This window comes from Puma concolor, chromosome A1 (assembly GCF_028749965.1).
Source record: "Puma concolor isolate L17-30 chromosome A1, mPumCon1.1.hap2, whole genome shotgun sequence".
NCBI classification, from domain to species: domain Eukaryota; kingdom Metazoa; phylum Chordata; class Mammalia; order Carnivora; family Felidae; genus Puma; species Puma concolor.
The window spans coordinates 190165577-190180520 of NC_141667.1; the positions used below are offsets into that span (position 1 = coordinate 190165577).

Genomic DNA, 14944 nt, shown 5'->3' on the forward strand with positions numbered 1-14944 from the left:
CTGCCTATTATGAGTCCTTTGTGGAGCAAGTAGAAGGTGTAGAAGGTGTAAGGTGTAAAAAAGCCACGATGGCCTACAAAATATAAGATATCTGTGACTCTTTTATCAGTAAAACACTATTTCTTACTGGGGCGCCTGGGTGGCGCAGTCGGTTAAGCGTCCGACTTCAGCCAGGTCATGATCTCGCGGTCCGTGAGTTCGAGCCCCGCGTCAGGCTCTGGGCTGGTGGCTCAGAGCCTGGAGCCTGTTTCCGATTCTGTGTCTCCCTCTCTCTCTGCCCCTCCCCCGTTCATGCTCTGTCTCTCTCTGTCCCAAAAATAAAAATAAAAAACGTTGAAAAAAAAAATTAAAAAAAAAAAACAAAACACTATTTCTTACAATATGTCCATGTGTTTAATGTTCCTAGCAAGAAGGATTCCTTGTTGAGTCCCTACTATTGCTTCACATGCTTTGTGCATATTATTTTATTTAATCCTTCCAAATGAGTACTACCACCTCTAATTATAGGAATCCAAAACTCAGAGAGGTTAAATAACCTGCCCAAGGTCACACAGTAAGTGGCAGAACCAGGAATTATAATTAGGTCCACACTAGCGCAATGCCAAGGCTGTTTTGAGTACATGATACTACATGTTGCTCAAAGTACTGTGTGATATAGCCAACACCAGACACTCAGGGAAATGCCCTGGAGTTCCAAAAGATGGGAGATAATGGAAGAGGAGCTGGGAGGAGCAGTAGTAATGAACGGTTGTTCCAGTATCCCCGGACAGCTCAGCCTCGAGCCTCACCCCTCCCGAATCTACACTCAAGTCATGAGTGGCCTGGCACTATTCCTGATTGGACTCCTTTCCTGGATAGATCTCCCTGCTAGATAACTTAATAATGTTTTATACTCTTCCCTAGCCTATTGTGTCCACTGACACAAAGTAAATGAGAAAAGAACATGTAATATATTCTATTTTCAGGTGGTAATAGTTTAATAAATATACAGAGGGTTTTTTTAATGAACGTAACTAATATTGCGAGAAAATAAATTTTTCTCATTAAATCTGCATGTGTTCCTCTTATACCCCTCACACAATCTCCTTCAGCCCCACCTTTGTGTCTATATGTGTCTGTAAGGTATCTAATAATGCTGCCTTAGTAGCCTCAGTTCAGCCAATTTGACTTATTTCCAAGTGCTGTCCTTCAGTTTCATTCCAAATAAGTTTTTTAACTTCTCAGGAGAAAGATGAGACTCTAACATTGGCTCCTCAAAACACTGTTGCCAGTGCATATGCCTCACTGATGGCAGATTACCAGTAGCTCTATTTTATTTTATTTTTTATTAAAAATATTTATGTATTTTTGAGAGAGAGTGTGTGTATGCAAGTGGGGGAGGGGCAGAGGGGGAAGGAGAGAGAGAATCCCAGGCAGGCTCCACATTGTCAGCGCAGAGCCCAATGTGGGGCTTTGACCCACAAGCCATGAGATCATGACCTGAGCCAAAACCAAGAGTCAGACACTTAACTGACTGAGTGACCAGGCACCCCACAAGCAACTGTATTTTAAATGTGGTATTTTATGGGAAAAGATGTATGAAAGCTGTTTGTCTCTATTATACTGGGAATTTAAAAAAACATTTTCCTTTAAAGCATCAAATGCTTAAGTTGAAAATTCTAGTATGAAATCATGACGTCAAGTCAATAAAGATAGAAAAACTTTTCAGCCTCTGGATCATCTTTCATTTCCCCTTTGTGGCCAAGCAGCAGAAAGAGCTGGTTTTTACCCGATGCTCACTGCCTACACACAAAGACATCTGTCCTTAGGTTTTAGATGAAATCATTCTCCTTAAGCTCTGAATCACAGAAGCAATTAAGTTTCTTAGTTCTCTTTGGATGTATTTGTAACTATCAAACATCTCCTATTTCTTTGATTTGTCTTCTCAGTTTTTCTTCATCTCCTTATGGTCTGTCTCAATTTTCTTCAGTTTTCTATTTGTAATAAGAGCATTTCCCCAAGAGCCCTTAGGTCTGTTAGGTTAAACCCAATCTCAGTCCCAGCTCCACCCGTCCCAACCCTAAAAATTTCCGGGGCCACCTCCTAAGCTACACTCTTTTCCTTCATCATTTGGGTCTTCTTGAAAAAAAGACTGTGAATCGGTCTTCCCATCCCACACAAGGGCAAAATGACTCTTGGCTTACCTAATAAGGCCTTCACTATTCTCTGCTAACTTTCTATTCAGAAAGATCCAGTGAGCAAAGAAACCGGAATGGGTGTTGCATAGAGGAAAGGGAATATGAAAAATGAGGCAGAAAAGAGCAGAATATAGGCTAACAAACTAGAGGATGAAAGAAGAAAGGGAAAAAATAAAAATAAAAAAATCAATTCTGACCACTGGTCATATGATAGTGTCAGCTCTATTGAGTTCAGATTTTACATGTATTATCTCATTTAAGACCTACACAATGCTTTAAGTTTGATGCTGTTATTATCCTCATTCCACACTTAAATGAAACTTTATGATGAATTATTTCAATGAAGTCAGACTCTTTGCAGAAGGTAGGGCAAGAGTTGGAAATGTGGGCAGTGGCTGAAAGTAGTTGTTTCTGGAAAGAGGTTTTAGGATGAGTAGCTTACCTGAGGCTGCATAGCTAGTGCACAGCTGGTATTCAACCTGGTAATGAAGTTCCTGTCCCAGAAGCCCAGGAAACAAAAGGGACTGATGGGTGGAAAGTGACAGGCTAAAAGAAAGGGTGAGAAGAATGACTTTTCCTCCACTGTAGATTGCTGATGGACCTCAACCGAGAGTAAGATTGGAGTAGGCTTTCTTGGATCATTGTACCAAGGTATGCAGAGATCTGCATTGAGTGATATTTTGATATTTTAACTCCAAAATCTTCCAATTTATCAAACTTCTTTTTTATTTTTAAAAAAATTAAAAAAAATTTTTTTTAATGTTTATTTATTTTTGAGACAGAGAGAGACAGAGCCCGAGTGGGGGAGGGGCAGAGAGAGAGGGAGACACAGAATCTGAAACAGGCTCCAGGCTCTGAGCTGTCAGCACAGAGCCCGATGCGGGGCTCGGACCCACGAACCGTGAGATCATGACCTGAGCCGAAGTCGGACGCTTAACTGACTGAGCCACTCAGGCGCCCCTCAAACTTCTAATACACCTTATATCTTTATGAAAAAGAACTCAAAGAGTCGCCTAGGGGAAACCACTGTAGTGATGGAAAGTATTAAGAAGCTAAGGTAGAATAAGGAAATAAATATAGCAAAATTGCCTAGAAAATGGCATATGTACATTCACCTCTGTGTATGAAAGTCTAGAGGGTTTCACGGCTCAATAATAGTGCCATACGCACCAGGACTTGCTTCCCAAAAATCACTAGTAACTGGGAAAACCCCCTAGAAACTGGAAAAAGACAAATGCTACTAAACTATTTTCTATAGAAGAATAAGAGGAGCCCGGTAATTACAAACCAATAAAGAGAAGCCTTAGTTTCTGGAAAATAAATAAAACAAACCCCAAACAATTACCACCTAAAAGAACATGAAATATCCTGGAAGGAGAAAACAAACAGGTCTTCATGAAGAGCAAACATTAACAAGTCCATTTAAATTAATGGATAGTGTTTAGCCTTCACATGCAGCGTAGAAGGAAATCCAATAATTATCAGGCTGGTAAGGACTCATTTAGCTTGCTGGGATGGTTAGAAATTTGCTATTTCTTTAGTCACACAGCCTCACAGTCTGAGCTTAGCACTGGGAAACTTGCTTACTGACGGTGAAACAGTTGGGAATGTAGTGCAGATGAAAGCTTTCAACGAGCCAGATGTCTACATGCTACCGGTTCTCTGGTACCCACCATAAAATTTTCTGACAGTTCTATTTTTACTATGAGCCCCCACCTGCCCGGGTTGCTACCACCTAGCTTTTCCATGGAATGACAGCATCAAGTTCTAGCATGAAGAGTCTTACTGTCTGGGACAATGATCTGTTTCACTTTATTAAAGACACTGATCTAATATTCATTAGTAAAAAACACTAACAAAAATTATCTATCACCTGAGCCCTTCATGGGCTATTTCCTTTTTTTTTTAAGTTTATTTCTTTATTTTGAGAGGTGAGAGAACAAGGAAGGGGCAGAGAGAGAGAGAGAGAGAGAGAGAGAGAGAGAGAGAGAGAGAGAAAGAGGATCCCAAGCAGGCTCCAAGTCACCAGCTTAGAGCCGGACATGGGGCTCAGTCTCATGAACCATTAAATCATGACCTGAGCTGAAATCAAGAGTCAGACGCTTAACTGACTGATCCACCCAGTGCCTCTCATGGGCTATTTTCAGTTCTATCCGAAAGCATTTGTTAAATGAATTAAAACCCAAATTTTTACCACGGACTATGAACCAAAACCCCATTAGTTACTGTAAGTACTTTACCATATTTCACATTCACAATGGCTCTGTCATAAGGTCATTCTTTACCCCAATTTTACACAGTATCATCTTTTTCATTATATCAGTAATACATGCTCAGTAGAAAATGCATAAAGTCAAAGAAAGCACAAAGAAAAAATGAGACAGCTTTCATGTATCATTATTTTCTTCAAAGGTTCTCTTTGCCTATTAGATTTCACTGATCCACATTTTTCAATGTCATTAAAAATATTTAAATGATTATTCCTTCTGCAACTAAAATATATTTCATTTTATGTGACCATCTATTATTATAACATAATTTCTCTGTTGTTTCCAACAAAACCATACAAAAATCTTTGATCACATGTCTGATTATTTTCTTTGGATGGATCCCTAGAAGTGAAATTACTTGCTAAGGGATATAACTTCTAAAATCTTCTTGATCCCTATTGTCAAATCTCCTTCCTTAAACCTTGTCAGTTTATAATGCACCAGCAGCATATAAATGTCCATACACTTGCCAGCACTTAGAATTACCATTTATTAATCTCTTTAATAATTTAAAGAGATTCTATTCTATTCTATTCCTATATATCTCTCGATTGTATTTCTTTCTGTATTCAAGCTACCAATTCAAACTGCCATAATCTCTTTGTTACTATTTTAACAGCTTTCTAGGTGTATTCCCAAGTGTCTAGACTTAATCTCTTCTAACCCATTCTCTACCGAAGCAGCCACCATCTTGCTTAAAACTCTTCAGTGGTACTCCATCTCCGTCAGGATAAAAGTCAAGTTGTTAACAAGGCTCACAGGTCCACAGATGCTGCCTCATCTCTCCCCACACTTCATTCCTCACTCAAGCTCTAGTTTCAGCCACACTAAGTCATGCCAATTCCTTGAGGGTTTCATCAATTTTACCACCTTTAGGCTGTTGCTTACTCTCTGCACTATACCTAAAACAGTCTTCATTCTGAGCTTTCCTTGCCCCTTACTCTCTTTTCAGGAAAGACTTCTATTCATTCTTCAGGTCACATAACCTCCCAGAAGCATTCAGTGACACCATTGCAACCTGCCCCCCCCCTCCCCAGGCTGAATTAAGGACCCTACCAAGTGTTGAAATAGCAAAGAGTATCTCTCCATAAAAACATTTAGCAAACAGATTGCCTGTTAGTGTGGCTGACTATCCTTCTATCCCCAGGGCACAACATGCATGCACACACATGTACACACAGAGTAAATCTTGAGAAAATTGAGAAATTGAGAAACAAGACCATCTTTGCCACAGTTATGTTTCCAGAACTTATTACAGTACGTGGCACATAATCAGTTCTAGAGGGATATTTGTTGGACAAATAAGATTAAATGTTTACACATGTTTTCTTATAATTTTTTAAAAAATATTTTAGGGGTGCCTGGTTGGCTCACTCAATTAAGTGTCTGACTCTTGATTTTGGTTCAGGTCATGATCCCAGGGTCATGGGATTGAGCCCTGCATGAGGCTCCATGCTGAGTGTGGAGCCTGCTTGATATTCTCTCTCTCTCTCTCTCTCTCTCTCTCTCTCTCTCTCTCCCCCTTTACCCAACTCCTCTGCATGTGTGCACTCTTCCTCTTCCTAAAAAAATTATAAGTAAATAAATAATAAATAAATAAATAAATAAATAAGAAAATACTTTATTGTTACATGGAAACTCTAATACATATGGAATTATTTGGCTAATGGTGGAATGAATCCCTTTCCTATTGATATATGATTTTTCCTTTGTCACATATAAAATTCTTACATATTCTAGAATGTGGCTGTATGTTCCATAAATCTGTTTTTAGTTTCTTGCAATAGAAACAAACTTTAATTATTATCTTTTTATAATACATTTTAGTGCCAGTGCAAGCACCCCTAATTAATTTCCTATGTATAAATGCTATCAGCTATTCCCATCTATTTATTTCTTTCAGGTAAACTTTAAAATTATTTCATCTATTCCCAAAATAAATATTCTTTTGGAACTTTTGATCAGAATTGCATGAACCCTATAAAATGATTTGGGAAGAGGTGACATTTATGATATTCAAACTGTCCATCCAGGAAGGTTTTACTCAAAAAATTCTTTGTTTCTTACAGTAAATTTTTGTGATTTTTTAAAAATCAGGGTCCCACATTTTTCTTTTGGAGATTTTTTTTTCAGAGATTTTTTTTGATGTTTTACTTTTCTTTGTGCTATTTTAAAAGAAATAGTAATACAATACATATGTTATTAAGAATTCTAAAATTTCTTTTTATGTACTGGTGCTGTGAGATATGCATGATTGTACAAGTTACCCTTGGTTCAAAGTAGGATAACGATTAAATCCAAGTCTCTCTGTACTCTAACCTCCTGCAGTTTTTTTTACATGAATTCCTTTCAAACTTTTACCTAATGACAAAGGAGAGGATGCTGGGAAGGAATGGGGAAAAGGGAAGAATTGTTGCAGACCATTTTTCTACAAAACGTTTTAACTAAAATTAGCTCTCAGTGCAGATGTACCATGAGGCATCTGTGCATTTTCTCAAATACCGCCAGTCTCCTGGGATGTTGATATTCCAGTTTGAAACTATGGTCTACATTACTTTCCCCCAGGAGGTTCCATATAAAGGGGACTTAATCATATTTTAGGCCAGGGAAACTTGGGTCTAGAAATGTAGAATAAATAATTTAGATGCTTAGAGCTCTCAATACACATCTATGATGAGGATTCAGCAACATTAATTCTCACGTCTAGAAGTAAGGCAGTTGTCATTTAATGGACAGCCATAAAATACACTCTTCCAATTAATAATCACAATAAAAGGATGACTTATATCCTTAATAAGTTTAGCAGCTAACATAAAATGCAATCTGATAAATATAGCTGTCATTTGACAAAGCATCCATTTGAAGAAGGGCCTTTCCCACATTCTAAAATCACATGGATTTTTACAACAGTAAACTAGAAACACGTAAGAAACACATGTGATGAAGACTTTTGATTAAAAGGTAGATTCTGAGCAACTGAAAACAGTACATAGATATTAATACATAAAACGCTTATTTCAAAGTTCTCAGCAAGAGAAAAGGAAATTTGATCAACAAATGGCCTAGACGCAGATAGTATCAGAAGACAAACTGTGTGGGACAACAGAGATTTCCTTTGGACTGCTGGCCAAGGATTTTATTAATTCCTTCTTAAAGAATGCTTCAAGAATGCTTCAAGAATGCCTGATACTTAGGGACACCCTCAGTTAACTCATGTTAGTGACTTATATGCAGCTCATTCCACAGCATGAGTTCAGCCATTCAGAGCATATTCTCTGTTTTGTTTACAGAAAAATGATTGTTTTAGGTATTTCAGTCAAAACTCCAGTGGTTAGAGAAGACAACCGGGAAAGCAGAATGGTACTGCAGCTACAGAATGGTGGCTGAGCTGAGGATGTCATTGATTAGATGCACCACAACCTCCACACATGCCACATTGCCTTCCTACAGAGGGCTGACTGCTCCTTGGATGGAAACTCTGGGAACACAATGAATAACAAGACTGAGCCCAGAAACCACAAATAAAAATGTCTCATTATGTCATGGTCACACTATACACACAAGTATATTACTGGATAAAGACATTCTTATTTCTATATCATTTTAGCCCTTTTATAAAGCCAGAGGGAAGCTCATTTATTGCTACTATATATTTTATGTGAAAGAAATTTGAAAAAATCATTGAAAAAATTCAGTAAGACAAAGGTCAGTCTTCTCGTTCTGGTTCTGTTAACTATGTCTTGGCAAGTTGCTCAACATTGATGTTTTTGTTGTCCTCATCTAAAAAATTCATGGGTTAGACTAGACAAGGCTATGCTCCATACGAATCAAATTTATGTCAACTGGATTAAAGATTTACATGAAGCTAAAATTTTAATAAAAACCCTAGCTTGTTCATGTGTTCTGTGTCACATGATATTTAAAATCAACCAAATGTTTTACTAAAATTTCTACTGATAACATATCTCAGTTTTCTCAAATTGATTGTTCCAATAAAAATTGGAGTACAACAAATATCAGAAAGACTGTATCTGTTATATCAACTGTGAAAGTGAAAGCCAGTGTTAAATTTGATCTCATTTCACGAAAACTCAACTTATAAACTACAAATGCTGATTACTATAGATGTTTGAAAGCCAAGTTATAAAGTTCCTCAGTAAACCTTTGGGAATTGACCTTTCAATCTCTGAGACACACATGACCTGGTCACCAATGGGAAGTGATGAGAACGTTAGAACGTAAGGCAGAGCCATGTGTGCTGTGGAAACACCCCTTTGGAGGGGACAGAGCTCCTGTTACAGACGACAAGTGACGGTGGGTTGGATTCCCACAGCTCTGTATCATGAATGGAAAAGGTGGAGAAACAAACACCAGTCAGAGAAGTTGGCTTTGCTATCAATTACAAAGGAAAGCCTGCTTAGAATAACTTTTCTATTCCTATCAAAGAATCTGTTTCTAAAACTGATTTTTCAGGACTAGGATATAAATAGAGGTGGAAAATTGGCCCCCATCTACATTAATCAATTCTCAGATTAGAACCCAAGATATAATATAGAAAAGTTAGCCAATTCCACAGGAATCCCTGGAGGATGCCACACTCCTGCCAATTCACCCACCTTGCTTTATCCCATGGTACACTCATGCAAGAAATGTGATTTTTCTTACTGGGGGAAGATAGGATACAGGGGATATGGGCTTGGCATCTCTCCCCCACAGCTCGGTGATTGCAGTGTTTTTAGCAGCAAGAAAAACATCTATGAAACAATGGAGTTCACCATTTCAGTAAAAGCATCATCTGTGAAAACAGGGAGGTCCCTTTAAAAAATGTTTTTATAGTCACTTGAGACAATAGAATTGCCTTGAAGAATTTACTATCCTTATGGGTGACATGATTCACCAGCTGACAGCTCCCACACAGAAACTCAAAGAGGTTCTCATTTCTCTGCTGCCCGGAAATGTGTTAAGTTGCAGAGAAGTTAAAAGGCAATGCCATATAAAATCACACTCAGCAGCAGAGCTGTTGACAAGCAGAGCAGTCCCCTTGGAAGCTGTCGAAATTTAACTGGAGAAAAGACAAAGTTAATACAGTAAGTTCTGATTTTAATCAATTGCAAAGAAAACAGGGAAAGTTATACACATAAAGCAGATATGTTTATGTTTGCAAATATAATTCAACTTACCTCTCTTGGGCAGAAAACCGGGACTTTGTGTCTGAACTGCCTTCAGTGGTTCCCCAGGTGGATCTTGCTGAAACTAATGTGTACCTGGGGTTTTAATGAATGTCGTTTCCACCTCTACTTGACTGTGTTAATGAACAGTTCAGAGGCTTCTCCCTCAGTGGCTGAGTCACCCAGGGAGGAGGTGGGTGGTGTGAAAGAGGGTGTCACCTTGTATAAATACCAATTCAATTAAAACAGGCTCACTCATGGACCTACTGTCTTTGTTTGGTGAATTCTCTGTGTAAGTTATGGCCTCGTTATGCCAAAAAGAATGTGCTCCTGTTATCGCCCTTTTAATTGACATCAACAATACACACAACTCTATCAAGGACAAGGAGGCATGGTATCCAACCTATTTTGGATTCTCTTCAAAATAAAACAAAAATTTAAGGTAGGAAGGATTGTTTTCTCTCTCTACCCATAGTGGCTGGAAGGCTGGGGCACAGATGCACAAGATGGGAAGTCCACTGTGGGAACCAACATTCTTTAGGATAGAAAAGTCCTTTGAAACTCTGAGCTCAGGAAATATGAAACAACACAAGTTCGGGGCTCCTGGGTGGCTTAGTCAGTAGGTGTCTGACTTCGGCTGGAGTCATGATCTCACGGTTCCTGAGTTCGAGCCCCGCATCAGGCTCTGTGCTGACAGCTCAGAGCCTAGAGCCTGCTTCAGATTCTGTGGCTCCCTCTCTCTCTGCCCCTCCCCTGCTCACGCTCTCTCTCTCTCTCTCTGTCTCATAAATAAATAAACATTAAAAAAAATTTTTTTTAAAGAAACAACACAAGTTCTACACATGGGATATTTTGTAAAACCATCAGAGGAAAAATACATTCTGAAATATAAGAATTCTGATCCTTTTATTATTTTGATATAGATAAAAATGTGACGAAGATGCTTGAAAGTTCTTTCACATCTGAGGGCAGAAGTAGATTCCAGAGTCAACACCTGCATCTGGCGGGGAAGCAACAATGCACAAAAGTCATGCCAGGTGGGGGTTCCTACCACAGCTTCTGAAATGCACCTTCCATAATAGCCTGGGAGGCTTTGCAAGAAGCTTAGCAAACTTGGAGAACATTACTGAGAGAAGTCAAGTCATTAGAACTCCCGGGGTCATCTTTATGCATCCATCATTTCAACAATTGATCGAATGCTCCCGTTTTCAAGACAGCTCCTAAAAATTACAGTCCAGCTGAGCTATAGCACAGAAGTGACTGTAACAAGAGTAGAAAAATGTTCAGGTTGGGGCGCCTGGGTGGCTCAGTCGGTTAAGCGTCCGACTTCAGCTCAGGTCACGATCTCGCGGTCCGTGAGTTCGAGCCCCGTGTCGGCTCTGGGCTGATGACTCGGAGCCTGGAGCCTGTTTCCGATTCTGTGTCTCCCTCTCTCTCTGCCCCTCCCCCATTCATGCTCTGTCTCTCTCTGTCCCAAAAATAAATAAATGTTAAAAAAAAAAAAATTAAAAAAAAAAAAAAGAAAAATGTTCAGGTTAGAAGGTACAGGCAATTGTGGTATTCAGTCATTATAAACTAGGACATCACTTTTCTGATGTGTCCTCTCTCTGGGCTGAAGAATTTGAAAATGGAAAATGGAAAAATGTTCTTTAAAAGTAAACATCCATATACATGTCTATTCGGTCCTTCTATGGAATTTTATAAACCCAAAATATTTTAGAAATAGGGGTGCCTGGGTGGCTCAGTCCTTTGAGCATCCGGCTTTGGCTCAGGTCATGATCACATGATTTGTGGATTTGAGCCCCACATCAGGCTCTGTGCTGACAGTACAGAGCCTGCTTGGGATTCTCTCTCTGCCCCTTCCCTACTTGCTCTCTCTCTCTCTCTCTCTCCCTCTCAAAATAAATAAATAAATAAATAAATAAATAAATAAATAAATAAATAAACAAACAAACAAACTTAAAAAAAGAAATATGTTCTAAATTTCGGTGCTGCCCATAAATGTTGGTTGAATTTAGGTTGGATTTAATACTATAGATTAGAAAATTGTAAAAACATGTTTGGCTCAACTCAAAAAATAAATCAGGAGTTATATGCAGCGTTATAAAGACATTATATTCAGCAAAATAAATCAGAAGTTATATTCAGCATGATTCAGCATTCATTTTGCCAAATGAAGGGCTAAAACAGTTTCAGAGCCAGCTTGTAGGGACAGGTAGTAACTTACATTATAGAATGTTTAAGTGTATGTTTTTGTCCTCATAAAATATAGAACGAGAAAAATAAGTTTTTAAGTTTTGATGAAGTAAAATATACTGCTCAAGATACATGCTAGGCTTTTGAACTCCCAAGCAATTATTCCTGCACGTAATTGATGGTTCCTCTTATTTTACATACCAGGAGCCCGTACCACTAAGCCACACCAGTGTCTTTTCATTTAGAACCAAATCTTTGATTTAAAAAGGGGCTAATTCTAAACACTTGAGGAAAATGCATACCTCCTCGTGGCTCTCAAAGCTTGAAGAGGTCAATCAAGAATGCGTCTGGGTGTGGAGGTGGCCAAATGGGTTCGGCCTTGGTTTCACTCCGGCCTTGAACTGGGAAGCCTTGAGCATGCTTGGAATAACTTTGATTCATCATGCCTATCTCACTGTGCATGTCTGAGTTCTTGAGGTCTCTTTAGAACATAGCTCCTACCCTGGGGATGGCCAATGTTTTATTGCAGATGCTAATGCCAATTGCTTCATGGTGGCTGCCTGGATGGATATGATGAAGTTTGTAAAGCAAACCTTTTTGGCTGAGTATATCTCCTGAAATAGAACAGTGTTTTTTCTATGTCTTCTATCCAATGAATAAATCAGCCAAAATGAGCACTTATTACTTATTACTATATAATAATGAGGATAGTAAATACTTATATAGCACTGTTAATGCGTCAGGCATTGAATTTCTAAGTACTTTTCATACATTAACTTAATAATTGTTATTAAATGATTGTCTCCTCGTACTATGATCTGAATGTTTGTGTCCCCCTGAAATTCAGATGTTGGAATCCTAACTCCCAAAAAGGATAGGATTGGAGGCGGGGCCTTTGGGGGTGCTTAGGTTATGAGGGTGGAACCCTCATGAATGGGAATAATGTTCTTATAAAAGAGACCCTTCAGAACTCTCTAGCTTCTTCCTTCATGTGAGGACACAGTGAGAAGGCACAGGCTATGAACCAGGAAGAGGGGCCTCACCCAACCATGCTGGCATCTTGATCTCAGACCCCCCCAGACTCCAGAACAGTGGAAGTTAAATTTCTGTTGCTTATAAGCTGCCCAGTCTGGGATATTGTTATAGCAGCCTGAACAGACTAAGATACCTCCTCACCCCAGAGAGATTCCAAAAGTGATGTGAAAATGCAAAAAATGCAAATAGGACAAACCAGCATCTCAAAGTTCTCTCATCTATTACCTAGGATCTCTGAGGGTTGAAAGATACAGGGTTCCCCTTCTTCCTCCCAGATGGAAAAAAATGTTATGTGCATGCTAAAACAAAGATATATCATTCGGATGATACTTGCAAAGCCAATTTCCCTTTGGCTGGGAGTAGACAGATGTCAGAATTAATGAATTACTGTCAGCACTTCAAGAGCTGGTGCATTGCTTAATGCACTTTGATGGTGCCAGCATAATGCAGACTAATGGAGAGCACAGTGGAGAACACACAGGGGCCTGGGTTCTCTTTCCTTACAGATCCACTCTTCACTGTGGGCAAATCACTTAACCCTTATGCCCATGTCTTTCCTGGTATAGTGAGACTGATGAGATCTATTTCTTTACCAACTGGCAGGTCACAATGAAGATGTCACAATTTTTTTAACCAGGACTTCAAACCTTAGGTTTATAGCAAATGTCAGGAAGAACCAGGAGGACTCAGCTGAGAGTCCTTTCTGACTCTTCATGCTACAAACAGGCAGAGATTAGGCATGGTTGATGATGGCTGTAATGCTGATGATAAAAATAACAATAAAAATAGCAACACCAATAGTTTAAATATGTGCCAATTACTGTTAAGTGCTTCACATGTATTATTTCATTTGATCTTCACAAAAACCCTACACTATAGGAACTGCTGTTATATCCATGATAGAGATAACAAAGCAAAAGACTAAGGTTAACACAGTTAGGAATTAGATGTGTCTGGAAATCCAATCTAGGCACACTGACTGCAGAGTCCACCTTCTTGGGTGGGAACCTCCACCGTCTCTCCAAAGTGCCAGAAAGGAATATGAGTACTTGATCCAAACTATGGCTAGACCAGAGGGTGAGCTAAACTTATAGCAGGCCTGAGCACTAACTAATAGGTGGCAGGAAAGTACAATGGCTTTTAATAGTTAATGTGTGTGTGTGTGTATATATATATATATATATGTATACATACATATACACTTATATCCTCATAGCCCACATGTGTTAGATTGCAATGTTAAACCAGAGAATGGCCTCGAGTGGCTTCAGAATCTAGGGTCCTTTAATTATAGTGTAAATCTAACTCATCAGTTTTCTTTTTTTTTCTTTATTTAAGGAATACTTCTTTGTTTAAGACTATTTTTATAGCAACTTTTGATTCTTAGCAAAATTGAGAGTCAGGTACAGAGAATCCCATACATCCCCTCCCCCCTACACATGTACAGCCTCCTCTGTTAACATTTCACACCAGACTGGTACATTTGTTAAATGGATGAATCTACACAGACACATCATTATTACTCAAAGTCCATAATTTACATTAGGACATCATTCCTGGTGCTGTACATTCTATGGATTTGGATGAATGGACAATGACATGTATCCATTATTATGGTATTCTGCATAATAGTTTCACTGCCCTAAAAATCCTCTGTGCTCTGCCTAGTCATTCCTCCCTCCCCCCAATCTCTGGCAATCACTGGCATTACTGTCTACATAGTTTTGCCTTTCCCAAATGTCATCTTGTTGGAATAATATACTAGGTAGCCTTTTCATATTGGCTTCTTTCATTTTGCAATATGCATTTAAGGTTCTTCCATGTGTTTTCATTGCTTGACAGCTCATCGCTTTTTAGCTATTCCATTGTCTGGATATACCAGTTTATTTTTCCATTTGCCTAATGAAAAACATCTTATTTGCTTCCAACTTTTGTCAGTTATGAATAAACTTGTTATAACCATCATAGGCAGTTTTCTTTTTAAAAAATATTTACGCAATATATTTTTCTTTTTCTTTTTTTCTAAGTTTATTTTATTCATTTTGAGAGAGAGAGAGAGCGAGTAGGAAAGGGGCAGAGACAGGAAGAGAGAGAGCAT

General features: G+C 38.7%; 1 protein-coding gene across 19 annotated transcripts in view; it reads right to left on the minus strand.

The window, feature by feature from the left end:
- Positions 1–14944, minus strand: part of SCEL (sciellin) — a 176249-nt gene that overhangs the window by 103694 nt on the left and 57611 nt on the right. For 3 of the 19 annotated variants that reach the window (XM_086710036.1, XM_086709971.1, XM_086709987.1), the window contains exon 1: positions 9628–9789. The exons of the other annotated variants lie outside the window; for them this stretch is intronic. The gene's annotated coding sequence lies outside the window, so the exon portion shown is untranslated. Of the gene's footprint in view, positions 1–9627; positions 9790–14944 lie in introns of those variants that run through there. 19 annotated transcript variants of the gene reach the window in all.